General features: G+C 43.6%; 1 protein-coding gene across 5 annotated transcripts in view; it reads left to right on the top strand.

The window, feature by feature from the left end:
- Positions 1–13,919, top strand: part of LOC143039509 (uncharacterized) — a 393,621-nt gene that overhangs the window by 373,563 nt on the left and 6,139 nt on the right. The window lies entirely within an intron of this gene.

Here is a 13,919-nt window from a genome sequence, read left to right on the forward strand (position 1 = left end):
GGGGATGTTTCAACTGAATAGATTGAATAGATTCGCCTGGCGACAGCCATAACAGATACGTCAATCGTCAACTGCAGTGGAAATGTTAAAGAAGGATTCAGTCAACAGAGCCTCTACGCCTCTCTCCTTCTGTTATCGTTATCAGCGAGTGATTCCAGTTCCAAAAATAGCAAATGATGTCATAAGGTAGATTAATGGAAATCATTGCCGTTTATACTACAACCAAAATAATACAGTTGTTGCCAATTGTATTATCTAAAGTAATACAATCATCACTGTGTAGTTAATGAATGGAATAAACTTCCTGTAGAGACAGTGCAATGTTGTACAGTTCGAAGCTTTAAGATTCGTTTCGATAAATACCTAAGCAAGATGCTGTAATGCCTGCCATTTATTTTATATTATTTGTTTATTTCTTTGTTATTATTTGTCTGTTTATTATTATTTATTTGATTATTATCTATTATTATCTATCTGTCTATTTATTATTATTTACTATTTAGCTTGTATTATTTAACTTTACCAAATTGTTTATTCATTTTATTTATTATTATTTGTATTATTATTATTATTATTATTATTATTATTATTATTATTATCTATTTTATTTATTTGTTTATTTATTTATCATTATTTTTTCGGATCCGACCTAGTTATGGACCAAAAGGTCTCCATGATCCTGTGAGTAGCGTGGAGAACACTAATATGAAGAACAAGAACAACACATGAGGAAAAGAACACAATAACAGCAATATGATAGTAGCATAACAACAATAAAAAACAACCCACCACCAACAACAACAAAAATAACAATAACAGAATAAAAATATAATAACAACACAACAACATCACAAAAACGCAACACCACAACCTAAAAACACAACATAAAAAACAACAACATCCCCATACCTCAGGGTACCAACCTCATCACTCACGATACCAACAACTCGGTTCTTTTCCGACTTGCCAACAACGACTCCCAACATTCAGTAATGAATTCCACCAAGACAGAGAACCTCACCACATCTTACAGAAATCCAGTCTTCGTCCTCAACGGTTGTCGACTTTATAATATCTTTTAATCACGATCGACTTTACAATATCTTTTAATCACGATCGGAAATCCTGAGGAATTAGCGATGAGTTATATCTTCTTACTTCTGCCTTTGATTACTATAGGAATCATCGTTCGTAAAGGAGAGTGAATTATGTTTGACATTAGTGGCATTCTTAATGTTACATTTTGAATAAAGTTATTAGCAGTCAACGTAAAAGGTCTTATTGTTCCATCATATCATTTGTCACTTTATTGAGTGTTGTATGTATGCTTCCATAACGGCTACATATACGTACATACATACATACATATATGCATGCATGCATACATACATATTTGCAGATACATACATACATACATACATATGTACACACATACATACATGCATATATATATATATATATATATATATATATATATATATATATATGTACATACGTATATACATACAGTACATACATACAGTACATACATACACACATACATACATACATACATACATACATACATACACAATCATACACGAGTACAAACACCTACACGGATCAACGGGACAGCTGTACCATTCTCGACCGCTAATTCAATCATCTGAGTTCGACTCCCGCCTAGGACTGAAAAATGTTCAGCATCGTTGCACTGCAAGCCGGTACTCTAACTCTGGTGGGCAAGGAGTTGGAGCTGTGTATGTGTGTGTAAGGTCAGAACATTACCCATACATCTTGCCATATGCCATATGAGCTCTCATCCGGGAAGGTGTGTGTATGGGGGGGTGAAGGTAATAGCTGTCGATCACGAGTCCAACGCGTGATCCAATGACACCCTTGATATGTTTTATTTTGTCTAACGTTAGACGATTTTATTTGGTCAAGGGCAAGATTTCATGAGAAAGGTTACTCTCTCTTCTCTCTCTTTCTCTGTCTGTCTGTCTATCTCCCTCTCTTTCTCTTTTACGACAGGAGATGCTTAACGGCAACCGAAGGCTTGTGTTCAAATTCTCAAGTTTTCGATCATCAAAATGATCTGATGTTATCCGTTGAATCATTCCTCCTCCTCCTCCCCCTCCTCCTCCTTCTCGTCGTCGTCCTCCTCCTACTTCTCTCCTTCTATGTCTTTTTCTCTTTTCTCTTCCTCTTTTTTCCTGTTTCGTCACACCCTTCTCTTCTTTCTCCCTTTCTTCTTTGTCCTCTTTCTTTTCTTATTCTTTTCCCTCTTCCTCTTAATATTGATAAAGTTCCTTTTCCTCTTCCTCCTCCTCCTTACTCTTCTTCCTTTCCCTCTTCCTACTCTTTCTCTTCCTCTTCTTCCTCCTCCAGTTCTTCCTATTCACTTCCCTTTTCCCCTCCTCCTCTTTCTCTCTTTTTTTTTTGGGGGGGGGGGTTATTTCTTCTTGGTTCTTCCCAACTTCTGCGGCTTGGCAGCTTCTTACTGCAGACCTTCTCTTCTCTTGTCTTCTCTTCTCTGCCTCTACACTTTTTCTCCCTTTTCCTCTTCCTCTTTTTCCTCCTGTTTTTTTTCTTCTTCTTTTCCTCTTCTACTTCATCATCTTCTTCTTCCTTCTTCTTCTTCTTCTTCTTCTTCTTCTTCTTCTTCTTCTTCCTCTTCTTTTTCATCATATTCTTTTTCTTCTAATTTTTTCTTCCCACCCTCTTCTTCCACCTCCTTTTTCCTTCTCCTTTTCCTCCCTCCCCCTCCTCCTCTCTCCCTCTCTCCCTCTCCATCCCTGCCCCTCTCTCTCCCTCTCCCTCTCTCCATCCCTGCCTCTCTCTCCCTCTCCCTCTCCTTCTCTCTCCCTCTCTCCCTCTCCCTCTCTCTCCCTCCCTCCCCACCCGACCGTCCTGGGGAGTCATCTAACCAAGTCGACGGTAAGGGTCACTCGAAGGCAGAATAATTAGCGCTAAACACCCTTATCGCACAATAGCGGGTGATAACCCAGGTCGGCTTTGCTTGGGTTGTTAGCGTCCCACCAATCAGGAGGCGCCACGTCAGCAGCCGAGAGATTGGCTTGTTCGCTGAGGGGAAGGACAAGATGAGCTTCTCCTCTGGAGTGGAGCCGGAGGTGGAGGAGGAGGAGGAGGAGGAGGAGGAGGAGGAGGAGGAGGAGGGGAGGAGGAGGAGGTTAGGGAATAAGAGGAGGAATAGGAGGATGAGGATGTGGAGAAAGAGGAGGAGGAGGTGGAGAAGGAGGAGGAGGAGGGGAGGAGGAGGAGGTTGGGGAAGAAGAGGAGGAATAGGAGGATTTGGATGTGGAGAAAGAGGAGGAGGTGGAGAAGGAGGAGGAGGAGGAGGTTGGGGAAGAAGAGGAGGAATAGGAGGATTTGGATGTGGAGAAAGAGGAGGAGGAGGTTGGAGAAGAAGAGGAGGTGGTGGGGCAAAGGGGGAGGGGACAATAGGAGGAGGAAAACAAAGAGGAAGAGGAGGATGTGGAGGTGGGGAACAAAGGAGGAGGAGGAGGAGGACGAGGAGGAGGAAGATGAAATAAGAATTAAAAAAAACAACTAAAAGAGTAGTTAGAGGTAGCGATCAAATAGGTAGTTAAGGACGAGAGTGAATTGTAAGATAGAGCGGAAGAGGTCGGAAGACGAAAGCAATGATATAAAAAAGTGAAACGAAGAACAATATAAGAATAAATAAGAATAGAAGTATAGGAGGTAAAACAAAAAGTAGAAGAGGAGGAAGAATAGAAGAAGGGAAGGGAAGAAGATGGAAAGGAAGAGAAAGAGAAGGAAGAGAAAGAAGAGAAGGAGGAGGAGGAAAAGGAGGAGGGGGAGGAAGAGGACAAGGAAAAGGAGGAAGAAGAGTAGAGGTGGAGGAATAAGAAGAGGGAGAAGAAGAGGAGGAGAAAGAGGAAGAGGAGGACGAAGAGGAGAATGAGTTGTAGGAAGAAGAGAGAAGGAAGAGGGGAGGGGGAGATGGAGGAAGAGTAGAGGTAGAGGAGGAGGAGGAGTTGGAGGAAGGGGAAGAAAAAGAGGAAGAGGAATAGAACGAAGAGGAGAATGACCTGTTGGGAAAAGAGAAAAGAGGAGGAGCAAGAAGAGGAAGAGGTGTAAGTGAAAATAAAAAAGAAAAAGAAAAAAGAACAGAAAAAAACACAGGAGAAATGTGAGGAAGAGGAGGAGGGGAGGAGGAGGAGGAAGAAGAGGAAGAGGAGGAGGAGGAGGAGGAGGAAGAAGAGGAAGAGGAAGAGGTGTAATTGAAAATAAAAAAGAAAAGAAAAGAAAAACAGAAAAAACAGAGGAGAAATATGAGGAAGAGGAGGAGTGGGAGGAGGAAGAGGAAGAGGAAGAAGAGGAAAGTGAGGAAGAAGAGAACGAGGCAAAACGAAGCAAAGCGAAACAAGAGTGGAGGTTGAACGAAGGCCAAGGAATTGGATGACCGTGGCAATAGACTGAAATGGGATTTGATGCCAAAGTAAAACAAACAAAAATGAATAAAAAAAAAAAGACAAGGACACCCCGCAACAAAAACACACGCAAGCACAAACACACACATACACAAACACACACACACACACATACACACACACACACACACACACACACACACACACACACACACACACACACACACACACACACACACACACACACACACACACACACACACACACACACACAACAAAAATACTTGCAATAGCTTGCAGGGTGATATAGCCCAAGGTGAAACAATTCATAAATTAAATTCTAAGTATGATAATTGAAAAATAAGATATACACCATGTTGGAATCATACACGAATTTGAATCTAGTTATGATAAATTGGTAAGAAAGAATACTCCACGAGAGTTGCTCCTTTCTTTTATACTACAATCAAAGTAGATACAATTATGTAAACACACACACACACACACACACACACACACACACACACACACACACACACACACACACACACACACACACACACAAAAGAAGTTCCACGAGAAGACAGGAATGAGGCTAAAAACGAAGAGGAAAGAAACGGAGAACATAAAAGGTCTAAGAAAGAGAAAGAGAAAAACACACAAAAACAAGGAAATAGAGCGCAGAGGGTGAGAAAACAAACAAGCAAACAAACCAAAAAAGGACCGTAGAAGAGTGTTGCAGAAATGAGTATATCAGCTGGTTTTGTAGGTCTGAGGGCGGCAGATGGTGTTCCGGCACCATCTGCCCCCTCTCCTGCACCATCTGATTGAAGGGAGAACGAGTAGATTTTGCAGCGCAGCAATCCTGATCATACTAACCTTTCACTACTGAAGGGGTAGTCATCGTCTGACTGGAATCGTTTGGTGTCAAAATCTTAAAAAAAAAGTACTTTCTGGCATGGAAGGGAACAATGAAGAGAGGTTCAACCGTTTCTCTACCAGTAACTTCTTGGTTCTCACGTTCTTAGTGAGCTGCTGGGGGTACCACGTTCTTTAGTAACTTCTACGCTTTTTGTTTCATCAGTAGCTTCTGGGGTCCCTGTTTCTTCAGAAGCTTCTGTGTCTTTATTTCTTCAGCAGCTTCTGGGTCCCTGTTTCTTCAGTAGCTTTGGGGTCCCTGTTTCTTCAGTTACTTCTGAGGGTCCCACGTTCTTTAGTAGCTCCTGGTGTCCTCGATTCTTCTGTAGCTTCTGGGGTCCTTGATTTTTAGTAGCTTCTGGAATCCTTGTTTCTTCAGTAGCTTCTGTAGTACCACGTTCTTCAGTAGCATCTGGGGTCTTTGTTCTTCCTTCCTTCATTTCCGCTATCTCTTAGCCCTCATGTTCCAAACTCTCATCATCATCCTCTTCTTCCTTTTCCTCCTCCTTTTCTTCCTCCTCTTTCCTCCTCTTCATCATCTTCTTCACTCTCCTCTTCTTCCACTTCCTCTTTCGCCTACTCCTCTTCCTCACCCTTTTCTTCCTCCTTATCCTCATCCATGTGTCTTTCTCTTCTTACTCTTCCTCCTCCTCTTCCACCTCCTCCTCCTCTTCCACCTCCTCCTCCTTCGTTTACTTTTCTTCCTTACCCTCGTATTCCCCCTTATCCTCATCCTTGTCTCATTTTCTTTTACTTACTCCTCGACTTCCTCTTCCTCTTGCTCCTCCTCCTCCTCTTCCTCCTCCACCTCCTACTCCTCCTCCTCCTCCTCTTTCCCACCCTCGTATTCCTACTTATCCTCATCCTTGTCTCTTATTCTCATTCTTACTCCTCCTCCTCCTCCTCCTACTCTTCCTTCTCCTCCACCTATCCCTCTTCCTCACCCTCTTCTTCCTTCTTACCCTCATCCTTGTCTCTTACTCCTCTTCTTACCACTCCTCTTCTTTCTCCTCTTCCTCCTCCCCTCCTCTCCTTTGTGTTTTCCCTTCTCCTCCTCCTACTCCTCTTCCTCACCCTCTTCTTCCTTCTTACCCTCACCCTTGCCTCTCTCTTCTTACTCCACCTCCTCTTTCTCCTCTTCCTCCTCCTCTTCCTCCTCCCCTCCTCTCCTTTGTGTTTTCCCTTCTCCTCCTCCTACTCCTCTTCCTCACCCTCTTCTTCCTTCTTACCCTCACTCTAGCCTCTTTCTCCTCTTACTCCTCCTCCTCTTTCTCCTCTTCCTCCTCCTCCTCTTCCTCCTCCCCTCCTCTCCTTTGTGTTTTCCCTTCTCCTCCTCCTACTCCTCTTCCTCACCCTCTTCTTCCTTCTTACCCTCACCCTTGCCTCTCTCTTCTTACTCCCCCTCTTTCTCCTCTTCCTCCTCCTCCTCTTCCTCCTCACCTCCTCTCCTTTGTGTTTTCCCTTTTCCTCCTCCTACTCCTCCTCCTCACACTCTTCTTCCTCCTTACCCTCTCTTTACTCCTCCTCCTCTTTCTCCTCTTCCTCCTCCTCCTCCTCTTCCTCCTCCTCCTCCTCCTCTTCCTCCTCCCCTCCTCTCCTTTGTGTTTTCCCTTCTTTGCTCAACCATTCTCCTCACATTTTTCCTCCCCGTTCCTCGTAGACCCCTTTCGTCTTCATTTCTTCTCGTCCTCCACTTCTGCCTTTCTTAATTATCTTCCCCCTTCTGTTCTTTTCCTTCTCTTCTCTTATCTTTACTTTACTTGCACTCATTCCCTTGATCTTCGTTGCTTCCCTGATTTATTCTCCTCTCGCTTCTCCCTTGTGTTATTACTTTTCCTTGCTTCCCCCCCTCCTCCTCTCCCCCCTCCTCCCTCCTCCTCCTCCTCCCTCCTCCCCCCTCCTCCTTCTATCCTCTCAGCATTTCCGATTTACTTCGTTCCTTCTTTATGGGCTAGTCACGGTTTTGAAGAACATAAACACACCTATACGTTGTAGTGTAATTCATACATCTATGGGGTGAAAGGTACAATGAAATTGTATTCTTTTTTCATTCTTTGGTTTGGTTTAAATCATTCAACGACAACCTCTTCCTTCTCCTCCTCCTCCTCTTCCTCCTCCTCCTCCTCCTCCTGCTCCCTCTCCTCCTCTCTTTCCTCCTCCCTCACATTTTCCCGCTCTTCCTCCTCCTCCTCCTCCTCTTCCTCACCCTTCTCCTCCTCCTCCTTCGTCTCCTCCTCCTCCCTCTCCTCCTCCCCTCTCCTCCTCTTCCTCCTCCTCCTCTTCCTCTTCCTCTTCCTCTTAGTCCTCCTCCCTCACCTCATTTCTCCACTTCATCAACCTTCTTCTACTACTCTCCTCTTATTCATTTTTCCCTTTTTTCTTCCTTCTCCTCCTACCCCCTCTCCTCCTCCCTCTCCTGCACTCTCTCCTCCTCCCACCTCCTCCTTATACTCTTCCTCCCTCTTGTTCGCCCTCTTCTCCGCCCTCTCCCTCTCCTTCTTCCCCTCCTCCCTTTTCTCCTCCATCTCCTCCACCCTCTCACCCTCCACCCCCTCCTCCGCCTCCTCCATCACCTCCTTCCCACGTCCTCCTCCTCCTCCTCCTCCTCCTCCTTCTGCTTCTCCCTCCCCTCTTCCTCCTCCTCCTCCTTCTCCATCACTTCTTCCCTCCTTGCCTCTCCCTCCTCCCTTCCTCCTCCCCCTCCTCCTCCTCCTCCTCCTCGTCGTCCTGCTCCTCCTCCTCCTACTTCTCCTTCCCCTCTTCCTCCTCCTTCATCTCCTTCTCCCTCATCTCTTCCTTCCTCCGTCTCCCCCTCCCCACCAACTCCTCCCCCTCCTCCTCCTCCTCCTCCTCCTCCTCCTCCTCCTTCCATGGCTACAGCATCCTCCCCGCCCTCCGTCCTGCATTCGCTCCTTAGTGGCGTCGTAATTTACCCCATAAACTTCACTAATGAGGAGGGAGTGGGTGAGAGGGAGAGGAGGAAGAGGTGGATAGCAGGAAGGAAGAGGAAGAGGAGGAGGGGGATGAGGAGGAAGAACGGTGGTAGGAAGGGAAAGGAGAAGAGGAAGAGGAAAGAGAGGAGGAAGAGGAGGTGCAGGGGATGGAAGAGGGGGAGAAGGAGAGGGAGGAGGATCAGGGGAATTAAGAGGAATAGGATTAGGAGGAGGAGGAAGAAGAGGAGGAGGAGGAGGGGGAATCTTGAAGGGAATAGGATTAGGAGGAGGAGGAGGAGGAGAACTAAGAAGGATAGGAGGAAGAGGAGGAGGAGCCGGAAGAGGAAGAGGAGGAGGAGGGAGAATCTTGAGAGGAATAGGATTAGGGAGAGGAGGAGGAGGAGAACTAAGAAGAATAGGAGGAGGAGGAGGAGGAGGAAGAGAACTAAGAAGGATAGGAGGAGGAGGAGGAGGAGGGGTAGGAGGAAGAGATGGATTGGGTATAGTCAGGCCTAAATCTATAGTTAGAATTTCCATTATTTCGTAGCATATACTTGCTATTTAGTGTGACTTTAGAGAATAATCATAAGCATGGTACCAGTTCTAGAAGGACTATTAATTAAGGTGATAGAGTGGACTAATTGTTAAGATGATAATGACACCTGGTGGTGGCAGAATTGAGGCTGTGACTGGTGCCCGGAATGGTGTTGACACTGGTGGTATCGGTGCTGGGGATAATGAGATTATGGTGGTAAAGGAATGGTTGGTGGTGATAGATGATAGTGGTGGAGTGGTGACGGTGTGGTACAAGGGGGGCGACTGTTTTTTTTTTTTTTCTTCGTCCAAAGAGTCTGTCTTCGCCTCCAGAGGCCTTCAACAGACGCGAAGAAAGGTTCTGCAAAGCCCTCAAGAGCGAAAGAACGTCTTCCCGAAGAGAAAGGTTGAGGCTATCTTATCTTTATGTGTGTGTGTGTGTGTGTGTGTGTGTGTGTGTGTGTGTGTGTGTGTGTGTGTGTGTGTGTGCATGTTGTGTGTGCATGTGTGTGTGTATGAGGGAGAGGAAAAGGGAGAAGGAATGGGGTGATAGATTAGGACAGGGACAGGGAAGGAGAGACAGGGAGAGAGAGAGAGAGAGAGAGAGAGAGAGAGAGAGAGAGAGATCTTGATTACAGCAAGGCGAATGTTATCGGAATAATTTGACTGAAATAAATAAAGTCTGAGTACGGGGGGGGGGAGAGATGGAGGATTAAGGGGAGGGAAGGGGGCAAGGGGGAGATACTTGAAGTGGGCACCCTTTCTCCCCTGGCGGTTATAGACCCAATGCTAGGGGGGGGGTCTCCAGTATGGGGGTGGGGGGAAATCCCCCCCCCATTTGATATTTTTTCTACGTAAATGGAGTGTGGGGGTGTGCATGCAGATTAAGATGGAGGTTGAGATGAAGGTGGTGGACGAGGGGGAAGGGATGGAGGTGGTGGAGGAGGTGGGGGTTGAGGTGAGTAGGGGGGAGGAGGTGGGGAAGGAGGTGGTGGTGGAAGGGTGGTTGGGGTTGGTGAAGGTCAAGAAAGCGAACCGGATGATTTCACATTACGTTTGGATTATCAATATACATAATCAAGTGTGATAAGTATCATAAAGAGATTTATTTCCTGTCCTACCACATAAGTTGTATTAAAAAATATAATATATATATATATATATATATATATGTGTGTGTGTGTGTGTGTGTGTGTGTGTGTGTGTGTGTGTGTGTGTGTGTGTGTACAACACTGAATGGGTCCCAGTGATTAGAGATACATTTTAACAAACACAATGCACTTTAATTCTAAGCCATCAACATCGGGAGACCCGATTGGGTTCTAACATGCAGAAATTGAAATGCGGTACTGCCAAGAACTCGAATCCGGCTAGCGCATGACGAGTGCTGTCGTGATTTACCGATTGCGCTATCAAGAGAGATATAAGTTGAGAGCAACTTTTCTTATATATTTGTATGCTCGAGTTACATACACATACATGATGCTGATGGCTTAGAATTAAACTGCATTGTGGTTGTTAAAATGTATCTCTAACCACTGGGACCCATTCAGTGTTGTACAAATACTTTCCCACGCTTGTATACTTACCAACTGTATTATCAAAGTGGAGATGGGTTGAACGCAAAATTTCAAGTATGTGTATGTAACTTGAGCATACAAATATATAAGAAAAGTTGCGCTCAACTTATATCTCTCTTGAAAGCGTAATCGGTAAGTCACTACAGCATATATTACGCGCTAGCCGGGTTCGAGCCCTTGTCAGTACCGTATTTTAATTTCTGCATGTTAGCCCCCATCGGGTCTCCCGATGTTGATGGTTTCGAATTAAAGTGCATTGTGGTTGTTAAAATGTATCTCTAATCACTGGGACCCATTCAGTGTTGTACAAATACTTTCCCGCGTTCGTATACTTACCAATTGTACTATCATAGTGGAGATGGGTTGAATGCAAAATTTCGTTTATGTGTAACTCGAGCATACAAATATATAAGAAAAGTTGCGCTCAACTTATATCTCTCTTGATAGCGTAATCGGTAAGTCACTACAGCACTTGTCATGCGCTAGCCGGGTTCGAGTCCTTGTCAGTACCGTATTTTAATTTCTGCATGTTAGCCTCCATCGGGTCTCTCCATGTTGATGGCATAGAATTAAAGTGCATTGTAGTTGTTAATATATATATATATATATATATATATATATATATATATATATATATATATATATATATATATATATATAATATATATATATATATATATATATATATATATTAACAACCACAATGCACTTTAAATCTAAGCCATCAAAGGCCAGCAAGTAAAGTGCATTGTGGTTGTTAAAATGTATCTCTAATCATCACTGGGACCCATTCAGTGTTGTATATATATATATATATATATATATATATATATATATATATATATATATATATATATTATATATACATACATAGGCCTATATGTTTTGTGATTTTATGCAGAGACACGATTTTCAGTGTTAGATTATCGTAATGTAAATCTAAAATTAATAGATCATCATCGTAGATCACTACAGCCGAAGATGCCACCTTTGCCCATTGTACTCGTAGACCCAAGGTAAGTGGCAGTCATCGAGAGGCGTTGGGAATAGAACTCTGACCTTTATAATAACGAGGTGAGATCCTAGCCCACTACAACGCCCGCTCATAATGACTAGATTTCTCAAGCGGGATTAAGCTAGACAGTAGATGAAATTGTGCTAAATTGGCAAGAAAATGATGCTAAATCTTTTGTTCCTTTGAATGCGTTCGATTTATGCTATATTTTTTCTTATTGATATTGTAAAACTATTTGTGGAAAAATGTTAAACTTAGCATAATCTGGCCACCCTGTGACCCGGTACTGTTAAGTGACCTGACTTTCTTGGTGCATAGTAACGCTTTTCAAAACTGTTTCAGCTCGTTTCAAAAAGTTTCATTCAGCTGAAGAGTCCATGGGGGCTCTGTTTCCTCTCAGGGTCATCTTTTAGCTGAACAAAATTGTCTGTAACCAGAGAGAACGAAAATAAAAATAAATAAAATTATTCCGATTTACCGGGGCCGAAGCAACGCTCCGGTCGTTTGTCTGAACCTGGAAGTGTTTGTGGAAGAAAGAGGAGGGGGAGGAGGAGAGGAAGAGAGGAGGGAGAGGAGGAAGAGTGAAAGGGAGAGATGGTAAAAGAGGAGGAGGAATGATAGGAAGAGTAGGAAAAGGTGTAGGAGGGAGATGAAGAGGAAGTTAAGGAGGAGGACAGGGAAGAGAGGAAGAGAGGAGGAAGAGTGAGAGGAAGAGGTGGTAAAGGAGGAGGAATGATAGCAAGAATAGGAAAAAGTGGAGGAGAGAGATGAAGAGAAAGTAGAGGAGGAGAGAGAGGAAGTGGAAGGAAAGGAGGAGGAAGGAGAGAAAGATGAAAATAGACGATAAAGTTCAAAGGAGAAGGAGTGAGAAGAGGAGAGAAAGATGAATAGGAAGATGAAGAAAAGGAAGAGGAATAAGAAGAAAAGGAAGAGGAAGAAGCGGAACAGAAAATTAAAAATAGGAAGAGAAAGAGGAGAATAAAACGAGATAAAATAGGAAGAGGAAAAAGAGGAAGAGAAAAGAAAAGATAGGTAAATAAAGAAGAGGAGGAGGAGGAGAAGGAGGAGGAGGAGGGGAGGAAGAGGATGAGGGGGAGAAGGAGGAGCAAAACAAGGAGAGAAAAAAAAAGTGAGACCAAATGGAATAACAAATAAGCAATGAAGAACAGGGAAGAACAGAAACTGAACAAAAGTAACGGAACAGAAGAATAACAGGAGGAAGAGATACATGGGAAGGAAAAGAGAGACATACGAGTAATTAGTGAAAGAAATTGAGTGGTTAGTGTAAAAGTGTAAAAAGTGTAAAAGTGTAAAAGGAATTGTAAAAGTGTAAAGTAAAATTGTAAAAGAAAATGTAAAAAGTGTAAAAATGTAAAAGTGTAAAAGTGTAAAGTAAAAGTGTAAAAGGAAGTGTAAAAGTGTAAAGTAAAAGTGTAAAAGGAAGTGTAAAAGTGTAAAAAGTATAAAAGTGTAAAAGGAAGTGTAAAAGGAAGAGGAAGAGAAATAAAGAGGAGGAAGGGGAGAGCATGAAGGAATGGTGGAAATGTGAAAGAACTTGAGTGGTTAGTGTAATGCCTAAAAAGAAGAGGAAGAGAAATAAAGAGGAGGAAAGAAAGAGGACGAAGGAATGGTGGAAATGGAAGAAAAGGGAATGAGGAAAGAGGAGAGAAAGAAGAAAGGAGAAAAAGGAAGAAGAAGAGAAATAAAGAGGAGGAAAGAGGATGAAGGAATGAAGGAAATTATAGAAAATGGGAAGGGAGAGGGAGATAGAGATAGAGAGAGGGAGAGGCAATGGATAGGAAGAGGAAGATAGAGGGGGAAAAGAGGTTAAAGAGGGAGAAGAAGACGGAAATAATGAAGAGGAAGAGGAACAGGGAGGGAGAAAGAAAGAGGAAGAGGGAGGAGAAGTAAAGAAAGAGAGGGAGGAGGAATAGAAGCAGAAGGAGAGAGAAAAAGAGAAGGAGGGGTGGAGGGGAAGGGGAAAGTGGAAGAAGGAAATGAGAATATCGAAAGAGAGGAAATTCAAGAGGGAGAGGACGAAGAAAAATGGGAAGAGGAAGTAGAAGAGGGAGATAAAGAATGAGAGGAACCGAGAGAGGAAAAGGGGAGAGATGGGGTCAAAAGAGAGCAGAAAGAGAGAGGGGTGGAAGAAGAAGAGAAAGAGAGAGGGGACGAAACGGGAAAGCGTAGAAGGAAGAAAAGAACGAAACGAAGTGAAAAGAGAAAGAGAGAGACTTGGCAAGAACTCAAGCAAAACTGGAAAAGGGGAAAAGGGTGGAAGGGAACTGACCAAACGAAGAAAGAGGAGAAGCAGGAGGAGGAAGAAGAAGAGGAAGAGGAGGAGGAGGAGAAGAGGCTGCTAGAAGGCTAGAAATAGGTCTCTCTCTCTCTCTCTCTCTCTCTCTCTCTCTCTCTCTCTCTCTCTCTCTCTCTCTCTCTCTCTCTCTCTCTCTCTCTCTCTCTCTCTCTCTCCCTTTCTCTCTTTCTCTTTCTCTCCTGAGGTCACATTTGTTGAGAAGTCTATAACTTGAAAAGTATTCCA

This window comes from Oratosquilla oratoria, chromosome 26, assembly GCF_046742065.1.
Source record: "Oratosquilla oratoria isolate Oo_2021 chromosome 26, ASM4674206v1, whole genome shotgun sequence".
In the NCBI taxonomy this organism is placed as follows: domain Eukaryota; kingdom Metazoa; phylum Arthropoda; class Malacostraca; order Stomatopoda; family Squillidae; genus Oratosquilla; species Oratosquilla oratoria.